At 51.9% G+C, this 13,357-nt stretch overlaps 1 long non-coding RNA gene across 1 annotated transcript; it reads right to left on the bottom strand.

The window, feature by feature from the left end:
• Positions 1–5,358: 5,358 nt before the first annotated feature.
• LOC106861016 (uncharacterized) lies at positions 5,359–11,973 on the bottom strand. The gene is made up of 3 exons (XR_015807757.1): positions 11,867–11,973; positions 6,204–6,382; positions 5,359–5,384 (listed from the first exon to the last, which is right to left on the bottom strand). It is a non-coding gene; the product is annotated as an uncharacterized LOC106861016 (long non-coding RNA).
• Positions 11,974–13,357: the final 1,384 nt, after the last annotated feature.

Below are 13,357 nucleotides of genomic sequence, written 5' to 3'. Positions count from 1 at the left end.
CCTCCCAGGCCAAGGAAAACTTGGCCCCAGCAGAGCAGAGCAGGGTGGCTGGCGAGTAGGGATGGCCACAGCCTGAGCCCAGCCTGGCCTGAAGGTGAGCAATTTTCCTTAAAATGCAGTCTGGCAGGCTCAGGAATGCCTGCTCAAAGGCTTCCCTGCAGATTTATTGTCCAACATGTCATCCTGCTTGGAAATATCAGCACAGAGGATCAGGAGAAGCTGTGTGAAGAAAATGAGCCATGCCTTTTCAGAGGGTTATCTTTATCAGCAAGAGGATTTCAGCCACCTTCAGTCCTGTTGCTGCTAATGACATTCCTTCTGTGGGTGAAATCCCATAGATGTTCTGCTTGTGAAGTGATTTGGTGAACAAGGAAAGAGAACCCAGGACCCCTGCTGCCAATCTTCTTTCCAAGCTGTTACACAATACCATTCTGGGGTTAACAAACCAAAAACATCTGGGAATAATCAAAGCTATTTAGGCTCTGAGAAAGCATGGCTGGAGAAAGTTTGAAGGAAGCAACTTGAAAGCTCAGCTTAAAACAGTCTGGAAGCCCTGAAAATTAAAACTAGGGTAACATCTACAAAGAGTGAGCAAGTATCAAAAGAAGGATCTAATATCCTCTGAGGAGCAGAGAGGAGCTGGAATGAATTGCAATGCTTGAGCTTCTAAGCTACAGGGCATTAAAAAATTACTTTGGAACAAACAGATCTGCCTTTCCGGTGGTTTCCACTGGCATGAGAGCAGAGGGAAAGATCAGGGGTCTGGCTTAAAAGCAGCTTAGGGATTGGAAGTGTGATTTAAAGACAGATAATTTCAATCTCCACAAGCCTGGTAATGGTGCAGAGCTCACAGTGAGCAGTACCTGCCAGGGCTGGGTCAGGGGGCACTCAGGGCACACAGCAGAGATTTGGGGCCCAGTGGCATCCCTGGCAGGAGGGCACCAGGCAGACAACAGCTGGGTAAAGGAGCAATGGAACCTGCAGGCTTTGCTTTGCAAGTGGCAGGATGTGTGCTTGGGCTGATGATGGCATTGCCACCACAGGCTGTGATTCCTGGGGGATATTCCTCGTGGAGGGTGGCAGTGCTTTGCTGTCTCTCATGGGGAGAACATGCTCAGGTCTATTCTGGTGTGGGAGCACAAACCATCCTGGGATCATCCTGGTGGATAACCCAGCACTGGCAGCTGGAAATACTGTCCATGGAGTGTCCAGCTGGCAGCAGGGACTGGGGGGCTCTGTGTGCTTGCTGAGCTACCTGCAGCACTGACCCTGCTCCTTCTGCAGGAGCTGGAGGCTGCTTCCCTGGAGTGACTCAGGGAGCCAGCCCTCATCGATGGAAATCCCCTCTTTTAGCATCACAGGAATCAAAGTCTGTCCCTGGGAAACCTCACTGCTGCTCATCTCTAGAAGCTTTAATCTTGGAAGGCCTCTCTCAGTGCTTTCCATTCCCTCTCATATCACTTTACATCTGCCATTCCTACCCCTGGCTGGGTATGGGGTACAAGCCTCCAATATCTCCAAGGGATGGAAAAGTAGCCTGGGTATGGGGAGGGTGAACACACTGCAGGAAGGACAGTGGCACAGCCAGCCACCATAGGAGCTGTGGAAATTGCTAAAGATTTGGGGAATCCAGATTTACTGCATCTTCTGTGGCAATCTGGCCTCCACAGCATCCTTGTAAATGAGAAACCACATAAGCCTCACACTCTATTATTGCTTCAGAGCATTAGAGTCCTCATTTAGGATAAACATTCTCATCTCCAGCAGAGCATGAATAACATTAAATGAGATAGTTAAAATGTTTCAGGCCAATTATAGCCCTGGTGTAACTTCGGCAGAGTTACACCAGGGATTAATTTGATCCGGAGAGCTCTGCCTCCTGTTCCAAACTGGGATTCCAGCACGGGTAATTACATCCTGCCTCTCTGCACTTCCTCTGGAGTTTTAATTGGGTTGAATGGACTCAACTTCTGCTCTTTTCCTCAGAAAGCCATGAAATTTCCAAACTGCTACAGGAGCCAAAGGAGCTGTGTGCTGCATCCCTGCCCTGCTAGTGCAGGCCAGGTCTTCCCTGGCTGTGGGGGCACACCTGTACCTTCTGCTGGTAAACCCACCACCCCAGTCTTATGGTGGGGATCCAGCCCTCCCATCCCAGCCTGGATCCCAGACCAGGATCCCTGTGCACTGAGACAGGCAGCTGGACTGTCTCCCCCTTCCACTTCCCAGCCCTCTCAGTGAGTAAATCAGCGTTAATGAGGGACATTTGACCCCCTCTTTCCCTGAACAGCCTCATGAAGCATTTTTGTTCCATGAGATAGTTAAGAAATTTGAAGCAATTTCCTCTACTTGCTTCTACTGTAGTTTTTTTCTTGGTTTTCTTTTGTTTGGTTGGTTTTATGTTGGTTTTTTTTTTTTTTTTTGAGAAAAGGAAAAGTTATAGGCCACACACAGCCTTTAGGATGCCTCAGAAGTGGGAGCAGAGGAGAAACAGCAGGGTGTGATGTGGAGGGGATGGAGCAGACGGGGCAGCTGAGATGAGGTGACCCCAGTCTTGGTCCACTTGGTTTGTCAGAGAGACCACATGTGCAACTGAGACAAGAGGGTCAGAGCTGGGAAAGTGCACATGCTGGCTGTGATTAGGAATTTAATTGGGAAGGAATTGAATTCCGAGGCATTATCTCACTGAGCTGGAGCAGTACAGAGCCATACATCCTCCATAGCCAACTGCATACAGGGGCTGGAGCAGAGGGAAGGGTGCTGGGAACAGTCTCCCTCGCAGATTTCCAGGACTTTCTGCTGCTGTGTGGTCCACTTCCCTTCTCAGAGAGAAATGATGAAAACAGACAGCCTGATAAACCCCGGGGAGCTGGGCCCAGCAAGGCCCCACAGCTCCACCCTCTCCTCCAGAATGTGTGGGACTGGTCCCACACCACCTCCACTCCCCAGCTGGGGCTAGCCCACTCAATGTTTCACTTCCCTTTTTAGTTTTTCCCAAGCTGTATTGGAAAGAAGAAGAGCAGAGATGTCACAATCCTTCCTTCCTCCTCGAACAAACATCTCCTCAGTGGGATCACGACAGTGGGACCACGATGGGGGGACCATGTCCATCAGCATCCCTCAGAAAAACACTGGTGACACCATTCCTGACCTGTGAGGGCTTTCCACCACCAATTCTGTGTTTCTCATGAAATGGAGGGTGGTTTTGGCTAGCAGAGAGGACACAATGAACAAATTAAGTGAATTCCCACTCCCACCCACCAAGGGACCATCCCAAATCTCGGTGCAAGCAGCAAACACCTCTCCATGGCCAGCAAGCTTTGCCAGCCGCTGGCTGCAGGCACTCACCCGCTCTGAGCTCAGCCACTGGCTGAGTAAATAAAGAACATTTCTCACCAAATCCACCCTCTCGGAGGTCCCCAGGCAGAGAGCTGGCCTTTCCATGGCTCAGGAAACCTTTATCCCCCAAATCGACACCAGTCCCTTGCAGCTGATTTAGCAAGCCCTGTTTGCACACCCAGTTTTGCAGGGCAGTGACCCTGTCCCAGCAGCACTGTGACATTTGCAGGCACCATTTCCATCTGGCCCCATGTTGTCCTTTCTGGGAGTTTTTGAGTGCTAATCCAGATGGGGAGAAAGGTCAGAGCTATTGATGGAAAGGTCCAGACTGAAATCTGGATTTTCTCTGATCCCAGAATGTGTCTGGGTTAACCCTGCTCCAGTGGGCTCCATTCAGTGAGGTTCTGCTCCAGTCTTGGGGGGTGTCATAGCCCCAGCATGTACCCATCATTCTTGAGGCTCCTCTCAATCCTGTTTCTGACCTTGCAGATCCTCTTTGTTGCTCATTTCTGCCCACCAAGACTGAACAGCACCTCTCAGCTAAGCCCTTGACCTTTATTTTGCCTTAAATCAATACATAAAAGCCATTCTACAGCAATACCAGTATGTCAGGGGAATCCAGGTGATTCATATCATCAGAGAAGCTGAATCTGCTTTTGAGGCTCAATCTTGGTAAGCCTTTGTCTTTTCAGATTCCAATCTTTTCTGTGCTGCCTTCAGCACAGCATTATATTCATCCCCTGACCCCCCCCTTCCTGGCATTATTGACTCTGTATCTTGCTTTTAATCTGCTATAAAATGAAGGTAGCTCCAGGTAAAACCAGTTTTATTCCTCCTGATCATAATACGTCTTTTGCCAAAAAGAAGAAAAGAAAAATGCTCAACATGCGTTGAAGAAGCTTAATTTAAAAACTTACAGGGGAAAAAAATCTATTAGGAAAACTCTACAGACATTTGTGAAATTCTTGGTATGGAGAACCAAGCTGCTGGGAGCTCTTCTCCTATGTCTGGCCTTACCTATGAGGCAGGGAGGTGACTCTACAACCACAGGATGGGGAGAGGGTGCTGACATCAGCCAGGAACATCCTGGGCAGGAGACACATCCCAGGTTTCTTCCCCACCATCAGCCTCTCTCCTTCCCCCATTCCTGTGGCTCTCAGAAGGAGCAAACAGCCTGGTTTGGGTGCAAACTGGGTATATTTGGCACGGAAAATTCATGCCAGCCATGGTGAGGCCAGCACAACTTTGCCCATGGAAAAGATTCAGCTTGTTACTGCTTCATTCACCAAAAAACCAAAGATTTGTCTCCTTCTGTCTAATATCTATTTGCAAAAGCTTTGGGAGCTGCTTTTGCAGTTGGGTTGGAGCTGATGTTTGCGAGCCCACCCCTCCCAATGACTGACCAGCACACTCTGATAGACATTTCCCATCAGAGCATTTATTTTTACAACAGGACACCGAGTCCTCAAACAAACGAAGGCTTGCACAAGAAATCGTCTGCCTCAGTTTGGCAGCAAACAGGAATATTTCTCTTTATTCTAAACCCAAATTTTTGTGGCTAAATAGAGCCAAAAATATATCTCACCCCACTACTTCTCCCAGACACAAGTCATCTCTGAATGCTGAAAGCAACTCTTCCCCTGCCACAAATGGACCAAACAAACCCAGCACGAGACTGGTGCTTAGGAGAAGCCAATGTGCCTCTAGTGCTGTCATCTACAGCGAGCTGTGTCTGCAAACTGATCTTTTATTAATGGATTTACATCCATGGGAAAGCTGTGGAGCACGTGAGAACCCCATGGCTGGGAGCAGGACCCCCGATCCCTCTGTGCCTGCAGCTGGGGCTGCTGGCCACGACCCAGGGCTCAGCCTCACACAGGCAAATTTCCTTCCTGCCCCAGTGTTTAGCCCAGAGCCTGGTCCTCTCTGAGCTGTGGGAGGGCAGCTGGGTGCTGTGGGTTTGTTGCTGTCATGGGTTGTTTTGCCGAGGGTTTCAGCAGGTGCCAAGGCTGGGATGTGCTCAGTGCCGGCTGCAGAGCGCAGGGGAGCTGCAGGACGAGAAGGAGTCGTGGTTAATTGGTGAATTGTGGTTAATTGTTTGTTGAAAGCTGGGACAGAGGAGGTTAGAAGCCTTGGGGGATCTGCCAAAGGAAACGCAGGGCATGGTGAGTCCCTGACCTGCCGTGGGCATTCAGCAGTGCCCAGGGGGGATTAGGAAAGACAGCTATGACCCCAGTTTCTCCCCATAGTCCAACCCAGTGTCCCCTTACCCTTGATGCCAAATATTCCCTCCCAGAGCCAAGGCTGCGGTGTGTGAGTGACCCAACCTTTGCTGGGAGCTGCACAGGAACACCCCAGAGCCAGTCCTCACTCCCTGGGGTCACTGAGCAGGACACAAAGTCCCAAATCCCACATAGAATCACAGTATGGTTGAGGCTGGAAGGGACCTCAAAGACCATCTTGTTCCAACCCTCTTCTACTAGACCAGGTTCCTCAAAGCACCATCCAACCCATCCATCAACACTTTCAGGGGTGTGGGCATCCACATGCTCTCTGGGCAACCTGCACCCACCCCTTGCACCCCATCCCAGCTGGATCACCACTGGCTCTGCTGCCTTTCTGTCCCTACGAGATGCTCCTGGCATCCAGGCAGCAGGTGGGAGGCCACAGAGAAACAGCTGGCCATGCCCTCCCCTGGGAACTGAAATGCTACTGAAAGTAATGGAAAAAATGGGGTTTTCCCTTCCAATCCAGCCATTCCAGCTTTAACTTCCTTTCTCCAGAGCAAGAACTTTTCTTGAGACTTCACAGCCTCACCAATAGGCAGGAATACCAATAAAATCCCGGGTGAAACACAAAAAAATCACCATTGAAAAACTTGAAGGTGAAGACCAGGTTTTTTGCACGTTCTTCCCCCAGTTTCCTCAGAGCTGCATCATCCCAGATAACTGGTGCATCCCACCTCGTCTTTTCTCCAAAGTGCTGTTACGTGGTGTGAGGGTCAGAGCCAGCCTCTCTCCTGATCTCTTCCTCTCCCTCGGAGTACCTGGGGACAGAGGAGATGGGGTGAGCTGTGGGCAGTGGTGCTGATTGCAGCCCCTGTCTAAAGGGAAGTGATAACTTGCTCCAGTAAAAGGGCATTTTTGCACTGAAGAGCAGAGCCCTCAGTAACAGCAAACCCTTCTTTTCCCCACATCCCCCCAGCTCTGCAGAGCATTGTGCAGCAGCAGGAACGAATCTCCCTTACAGGGGACCAAGCAGCTCAGCTCCAGTCCCACAAGGAATTGCTGCAGCACAGTTTAGCCTGGAATATGCTGATTTTATCCAACAATTCTTTTCTTCTTCCTTTTTATTTCCCAGGAAATAAATAAATCATGCAAGTCTTCCATCACCCACTCTCCAAGCAGCTGTCCCCGTATCACGGCCCATGCTTCCCCTGGGATTTGGAACTGGGTCAGTGAGCAACATCCAGCACTGGTTCTATCCACTGAAATTCATAGAAAGCAGATATGGCCCCCGGCTACTTTGCTGCAACTTTGTCTTTTCAGCACAAATCTCAGCCAGCCTGGGAAGGGCAGGAGGAGCAGGCTATGCCCAAGCACAACCCTCAGAGGGACCAGGGGATCTGCCAGCAGCACTTCCCTGCATCCCTCTGCCACATTGGTGCTCATGGCTTTGCATGTTTGCTACCTGGTAGGGGCTGGATGTCTTTGAACTTCCATCCCCTGCCAAACTTGGCTGAAATAAGCCAGCAGGCTTGAGAGCCATCTGGGGGAGCAGGCATGGACACACACACACAGAGTACACAGCACTTACTGCTGGGGAAACCAGGCAAAAGAGGGAGCAGCTTCATCCTGTGATTGTGCCCCCGCTCTTTGGACAGTTTTTTCTCTGCCCAGTTATTCCCCATGGTACAAGGGAATTTGTTCTCAATGGGTTGGGGACTGGATCTTGGGACAGAGCTTGTCTCATCATAGGGAACATGGCTGAAATGGGACCTCCTCAAGCTGCCCTGCAGAGACCAGCAAGGTGGGTAAAACCTATCCCTACCTCTTGATATCATTGGCTTTTGCACTTGTGCTCCTTTGCAGTGCTAGAATTTGGGGTGACTTTCAGTAACTTGCTCCAAAATCAGAAGGAAAAGCCAGAGACTCTCTCTGAGTCACTGGCATGTTGTTACCAAGGACACTAAGGTTCCTGATTTTGAAGAAGAGATTAATTACATTCTACAAATAGACATTTTATCTGCACTGAAGAGCAGCAAGAGCAAGTTCTTTTAGCGTGGCTCATTATGTATCAGCAGGTAGTATTGTGACAGATGTAGGAATGCAGTCGTATTGTCACTGGGGTTTAATCATCAGAGAGCTGTCTTCCCCAGGTCAGCTCCCTGGGAGGATTTGTAATATTTACATAGCACTTGGGGCTGGCTTCTTTATTGCCAGAGTCTGTATTCACTCGTCAGTCTCTCATTATGCATGTGCCAGTATTAATTGCATTTAGAAATGAGATTCTAAAGCAGAAGTGAGAGCTATTTAGACCTCCATTCAGCCTGAAAGACAGCAGCCTTCTGTGTGACAGCTCTCGAGATGTTCTTGTGCTCAGCTCTCTCCCCAGCTGAAAAGCAGGTGTTGGAGAGAGTTGGTGTCAGAGCCACTGTATCAGCACTGCCTTTTGTGCATGCCCAGACATTTATATAACCAACAGGATAATGACTCCGCAGAAGTGGCACAGAATTGACCCTTCTGGTACTGGATTGAAAACAGCCAGGGAGAGAGTGGATCTGCTCAGCTGCTGTGCAGATATGGGGGAAAGCAATGCTGAGCCCTATCTCCTGTGGAAAGAAGAGGGGTGTTCCCTTGCTGGTAGGTTTGGGAGTTATTTATCAGCTCGCCTGTGCCTGCAGCACTTTGGGGCTGTGTTTGTGGCCTTGCTAACGTATTGAAAGTGTACAGAAATTCGGCTGACACTTGTCTGTGCCTGCCTGCAGCGCTCTGATTGCTCCAGCCTGGAGAAGCAGAGCCGTGTGCCACCGCTGCTGGCTGCCAGCCGTGCCTGGCCAGTGGAAATGAGGAGGTCATGTCCTGCTTCCCAGAAGGAAATAAGCTGGAAGGTTAATCTAGATGATGCCAGGCTACTGGCTCTGCTTTCCCCTGCCTGAAGTGCAGAGGGTCTGTTCTTGCCTTGCAGCACAGCGTGGGGTACAACAAGAGTGTTCTGGGGGGAAATCAGCACAGGCACGAAACACTCCCTCTCTCCATGGCCCTGGCTCCCAGTCCCAGGAAAACAACCCTCTGGGGCCCAGGGGATTCATGTCCAGCCTTTTGGGAGGGGACTCAAAAAACAACAATAAAGCAAACCCACTTCTCACTTCCCAAAGCACCTCCTTTGCTTTGTCATAGTCCAGCACTGCCTCACCAAGCCTGAGACCTCTCCAGGAGCTCTCCATGGAGGACATCTCACAGACAGGCTCTTTCCAGCTGGGTCCTCTGTGTGACCTGTGCCCCCCTGGGTGCTCCTGTACTCCCTCGGGTGCTCGGTCCCCTGCATCCCCCGTGCTGGACCAGCACCAAGACCAAACCCTGTGTTCCATGCCATCAGCATCTCTGCCTCCCCAAACCCAGGAGCAGACAGTGAGCAGCTCCTGCCAGGAAGAGACTGGAGGGGAAGAACATGAGAAAGGCAAACAGAGCAGACATCCATAGCCAGCCCTGGCCCCTAGCCAGGACCTACTCGTTAAATATCACACAAAACAAAGAATAAATCACTGCTTGTTGAGAAAATCTAAGCACTGGAGCCCAAGGAGTCCCTCTTGACCTTCCTGTCTCTTGACAGCAGGTTAGTTCAGGATAGTGTTCCAGTTTGCTTTTCAACTCCGGGAAGGGGTGGGGATAACAGATCCCACAGCTGGGATGCTGGGAGAACTCCCTTCAAACCTCTCTGTTTGAGATGGTGGCAGCCAGCTCCCATGGCTAATCCCATGGCTGAGCCCCCCAGCTCTGAGAGGGTGGGCCAAGAAGAACCTGTGCCATTCCTGGCAGCCCCAGGGCATATAAATAGAAGACAGGGACGTGAAGGAGGTCAAGTGAGCAGGGGATTTCACATAATCTGATCTTGCCTGTGCTGTTCATTTGTGTCCTTTGCACACGAGGACGTCAGAGGCAGAGGGTTGATCCTTCACCGAGCCAGGTTTATCCCATGGAACATGTGGGCTCCTGACTTTTTCTTTACATGTGCTATTTCTCAGGGATGTCTTTAATCCAGCAGTCATCCAGAGCAGTGCACATATGGAAAATCCTGGTCTTTGTTGCTGTTTGGGGTCCTGGTGCCTGAGCAGCCTAAGCCTGGTTGTCTAGTTGGCCAAAATCCAGTTGGATCAATACAGCAGTGGGGCTCTGGTGCCTGGGTCTGTTCCTGGTCTTGAGGATGCTGCCTGCCCTTCACAAGATCCACTGTGCCTTGGTCTCCTGCACCACTTCTCCCCAGCAGCACATTTTTCTCTTGCTTCTGCTGCTTTTCTTTTCCAGGACATGAAAGTCTGGAAACAGAATCTCTCTTGGTGTAAAGCTGTCAGTGGAACAGCTCTGATTTATGCTAACACCAAGCAAGGTGAGTAGATGAATGTCCAAAATAGATCAAGTAGAAAAGTTGTTAAAAGCCACTGGTCTTTAATTGTGAGAGTAAACTTTTTATTAGCAAAAGAACTAATCTAGGAGTGTACAGCTTTTCTATGGGCTGCAACCAGACCAGGTGCCTGTCTGAAGACTGCAGCAGGACTTGAAGGAAATTTTTCCTGGCCATCCAGCTCTGAATCTCCCTCATGCTCCCAAGTCCATGCCATGATGGGAGCCCTTGTGCTCATCCCAGCTTTTTCCTGCTGGTGCTGGCACCAGCCACATTCTCCTTTTCTTCTGTACTGCTGCTGCTGATGATGATGGTAGTGGTGGTGATGATGAAGCCAGTTGGGTGAAAGGACTGACCAGGCTACAGGCCCCCAGTTTAAATGTGGTGGAAGGAGTGTCAAGTGGAAGTAGCCAGGGCAGCACCATGCTTGTCCCAGGCCCAGCTTTTAGAGCTCCAGGCTCCTTCCTATCACCCTGTGCACAGATTTGTGCTTTATTCACTGTTTGCTGCTAAGGAGCTGACCCTGCACACTGCTCCCCTGGGCAGGGCTTGTGCTGCAGCTGGATCTGCCTGTCCAGGGCTGAAGCACTGGGCTGTCTGCACACTGCCAGCTACGGTGCCATCATTCCAGGTGACTTGTCCCCCAGCTACGTACCTGCCCATTCCCCCTGCAGCTTCTCAAGGGATGGACCTGCAGTCTGCCAGCCTTGCCAGTCGCCCCTGTAGCCTTTTCCCAGAAACCCCCACCTCTGCAGCTCATTTGCTCAAACACTTAATGAGTGTTTAATTCAGCCGGTGCTGCAGGTAACACAGGACAGCCAGGGGCACAGAGGCCAGGAGATGCCTTCCCTGCTTTGAGTCTTGTTTCTCCCTCCCATGACTTAATCAGCTCATTAAGTGCCAATTTGACCTCCCCACTTTCAGATGTCTCCAGTCTCCACTGGTAAATAGATTTGTGCGTCTCCAGCGGAAACCTCCTGAGCTGAGCCTGCTGTTGGAGCAGGCGGCTGCACAGCGATGCTCGGGCTCGCCGTGAGCGCGGCCCCGCTGCCACCGAGCTGAAGCCAAGCTCAGCTCGGTGCTGAGCAGGAACGAGACTCCCTCCCAAAAGACATGGGGAGCCGCAGGTAGTGGAAGCCGCAGCCGCCGGCACCGTGCCCATGGCGCAGCGGGGATGCACCGAGCAGGAGGTGACCCTGCCCTCCTGTCGCAGCTTTGTCATTACCTCGGTGTGGGACTGCAGCAAGTCCCTTCCCATCTGCTCCCTGCCTTCGCCTTGGAGCCAGGATGAGTGTGAGCGTGTGTGTGAACACGGAGCGCAGCGCAACAGGGTGCGGGTGGTGGCTGCTGGCTCTTTGCAGAGCCAACGTTTAGCTGATGCTCTAAAGCATTCCACACGGCCAGACACTCATCCAACCTCCTGGAGCGATAAGGATGGAGCAGGACCTCCCCAGGGCTGTTTAACACCCGTTGAGTATCAGTGTCAGCCTGGTGATGTCCCCACAGCTGAAATCACTGCTCAATCTCCTCCCAAGCCGAGGCATGAAGACAGTCAGGCAGCCAGGCTGCGGGACTGCTCCATTTGGGAAACACTTTGATCAGTGCTTATAAAAGCATCCCAGTGGTTCATCCCTGGCCCTTTGCACCAGACAAACAGGAGGACCAGTCCTTCATTTCCTCCTTACCGGCACTGGTGCATCGGAGAGGAGGTGACAGCACATCACAGAAGGCTCCTCTCTACCCAGCTCGAGCGAATGTCTCCTGTGTCCTCCAGAGAACCGAAACCAGAAGGAACCCAAACACCTCCATGAACATGCATAGGTTGAGGAGTGAGATCCTCCACCCCAGGGCCTCCCCTCACCCTGCCATCCCCAGCCCCAGAGCCCCGAGGGGACAGGAGAGGACGTACGGTTCGACTTTGTTGCAGAAGCGGCGCCGCAGCAGGAGGACCAGTGGACCCAGGATCAGGATGGTGGTGCACATGGCGCTTCCTCCATCACCTCCAGTGCCCACAGCCCTTCACATCCCTCTGGAGGCACTGCTCGGCCCAGCTGTCACCCGTGCCTGGCTGGCCTGTCACCCCAGCTCATGGGCACATCTCCTCAGCAGCCACCTGAAAGCTCTCAGGGAAGGTCTTAGGAGGAATTAAAGCAGGATCAGATGTATATAAGAAGCAGCAAATGAGGACGCTCTCCTCTGACCTCTGGATGGGAGGGAGCTCCAGAGCTGCTCAGTGACCCCTTGAGCATTTAATTGGTTTTGGTGTGTGGTGCTCCTGCCCTGGCAGGCCCCAGCCCTGCACCTTGGCCAGGTGGGTGCTGGGGGTGACGTGTCATGGACCAGGCCAGTTCCCACCTCATGGCCCTCCCATGTGTTCCTGCGCCCACCAGCCCCACACCACCAGGGCTGGGTACTCCCCTCTTCTCCCCCCTTTCCCATGTGCCTCCCTCTCCTCTGTGCCCACCTTCCCCTACTCCTCTCTTTCCCTCCAGCTCCTCCATCTCTCCTCCTGGCACACCTGCCTCAGCCTGCTCCCCCCGTTCCTGGCTCCACTAATCTGACAGGCTCAGACCTGCCTGTAATTCCCCATGGGCTCGTCTCAGCCAGCTGATCCCAAGACCTTGTCTGCATCCTTCCCTCATCCGGGCTCGGTTTGCCTCCTCCTCCCTGCTCTCCCATGGCTCAGCAGCACACACCCCTTTCTTCACAGAGCTGCTCTGGCCCTGTGCTCTCCCCCAGATCTTCTTGCCCATTTTCCTGCCAGGGAAGCCTTTCCCTCCACCCTAAGCTCCATGGGCAGTGAATCGCCTTCACACATCCTGTCCCAGCTCAGCCCTTTACAAAGCAGAACATGTTCTGGAGTGACTCTGTGGGTTTAGGTTAAAGAGAACAACTGGGAAGCATCTGTGCAGGAGGGGCAGGGGGAAGACAGCTGTGTGTGCCATGCAGATGTGTGGGTGGGTTTGATGGTGGTGATGGTGCTGACCTGGAGAAGAGCCCTGGAGCAGGCAGGGAGCTGCAGACTCTAGCTGTGGGGTTTTGCCATGAGGCTCCTCCAGTGAATGCTCTCTTCCCTCACCCCCAGCACTGCCTGTCCCATGTGGACACCATGGCAATGGGCTCTGATCCAAGGAGTCTAACACTGGTGCTCATCAAAGTTGGAATGTGTCTCCTTTTGGGGCTGTTTACACAACCCTGAGGGTTCTCCCCATGCCCAGCTCCATTTTGTCCTCTGGGCATGAGACAGGGCCTGACATGGGATGGACATTGGCCTCAGCAGGACAGCTGAGAAAAACCCTAATCTGGGCATTCCCATAACTCAGACAGAAAACAGCTTCCTTCTGCAAAAGGATTTTGAAACCAGAACCAAATGCAAGCAACCTAGATGAGTCTGGGTTCA

The sequence above is a fragment of the Sturnus vulgaris genome, chromosome 20 (genome assembly GCF_052056855.1).
Source record: "Sturnus vulgaris isolate bStuVul1 chromosome 20, bStuVul1.hap1, whole genome shotgun sequence".
Taxonomy (NCBI): Eukaryota; Metazoa; Chordata; class Aves; order Passeriformes; family Sturnidae; genus Sturnus; species Sturnus vulgaris.
This window is presented reverse-complemented; position numbering and strand designations above follow the sequence as displayed.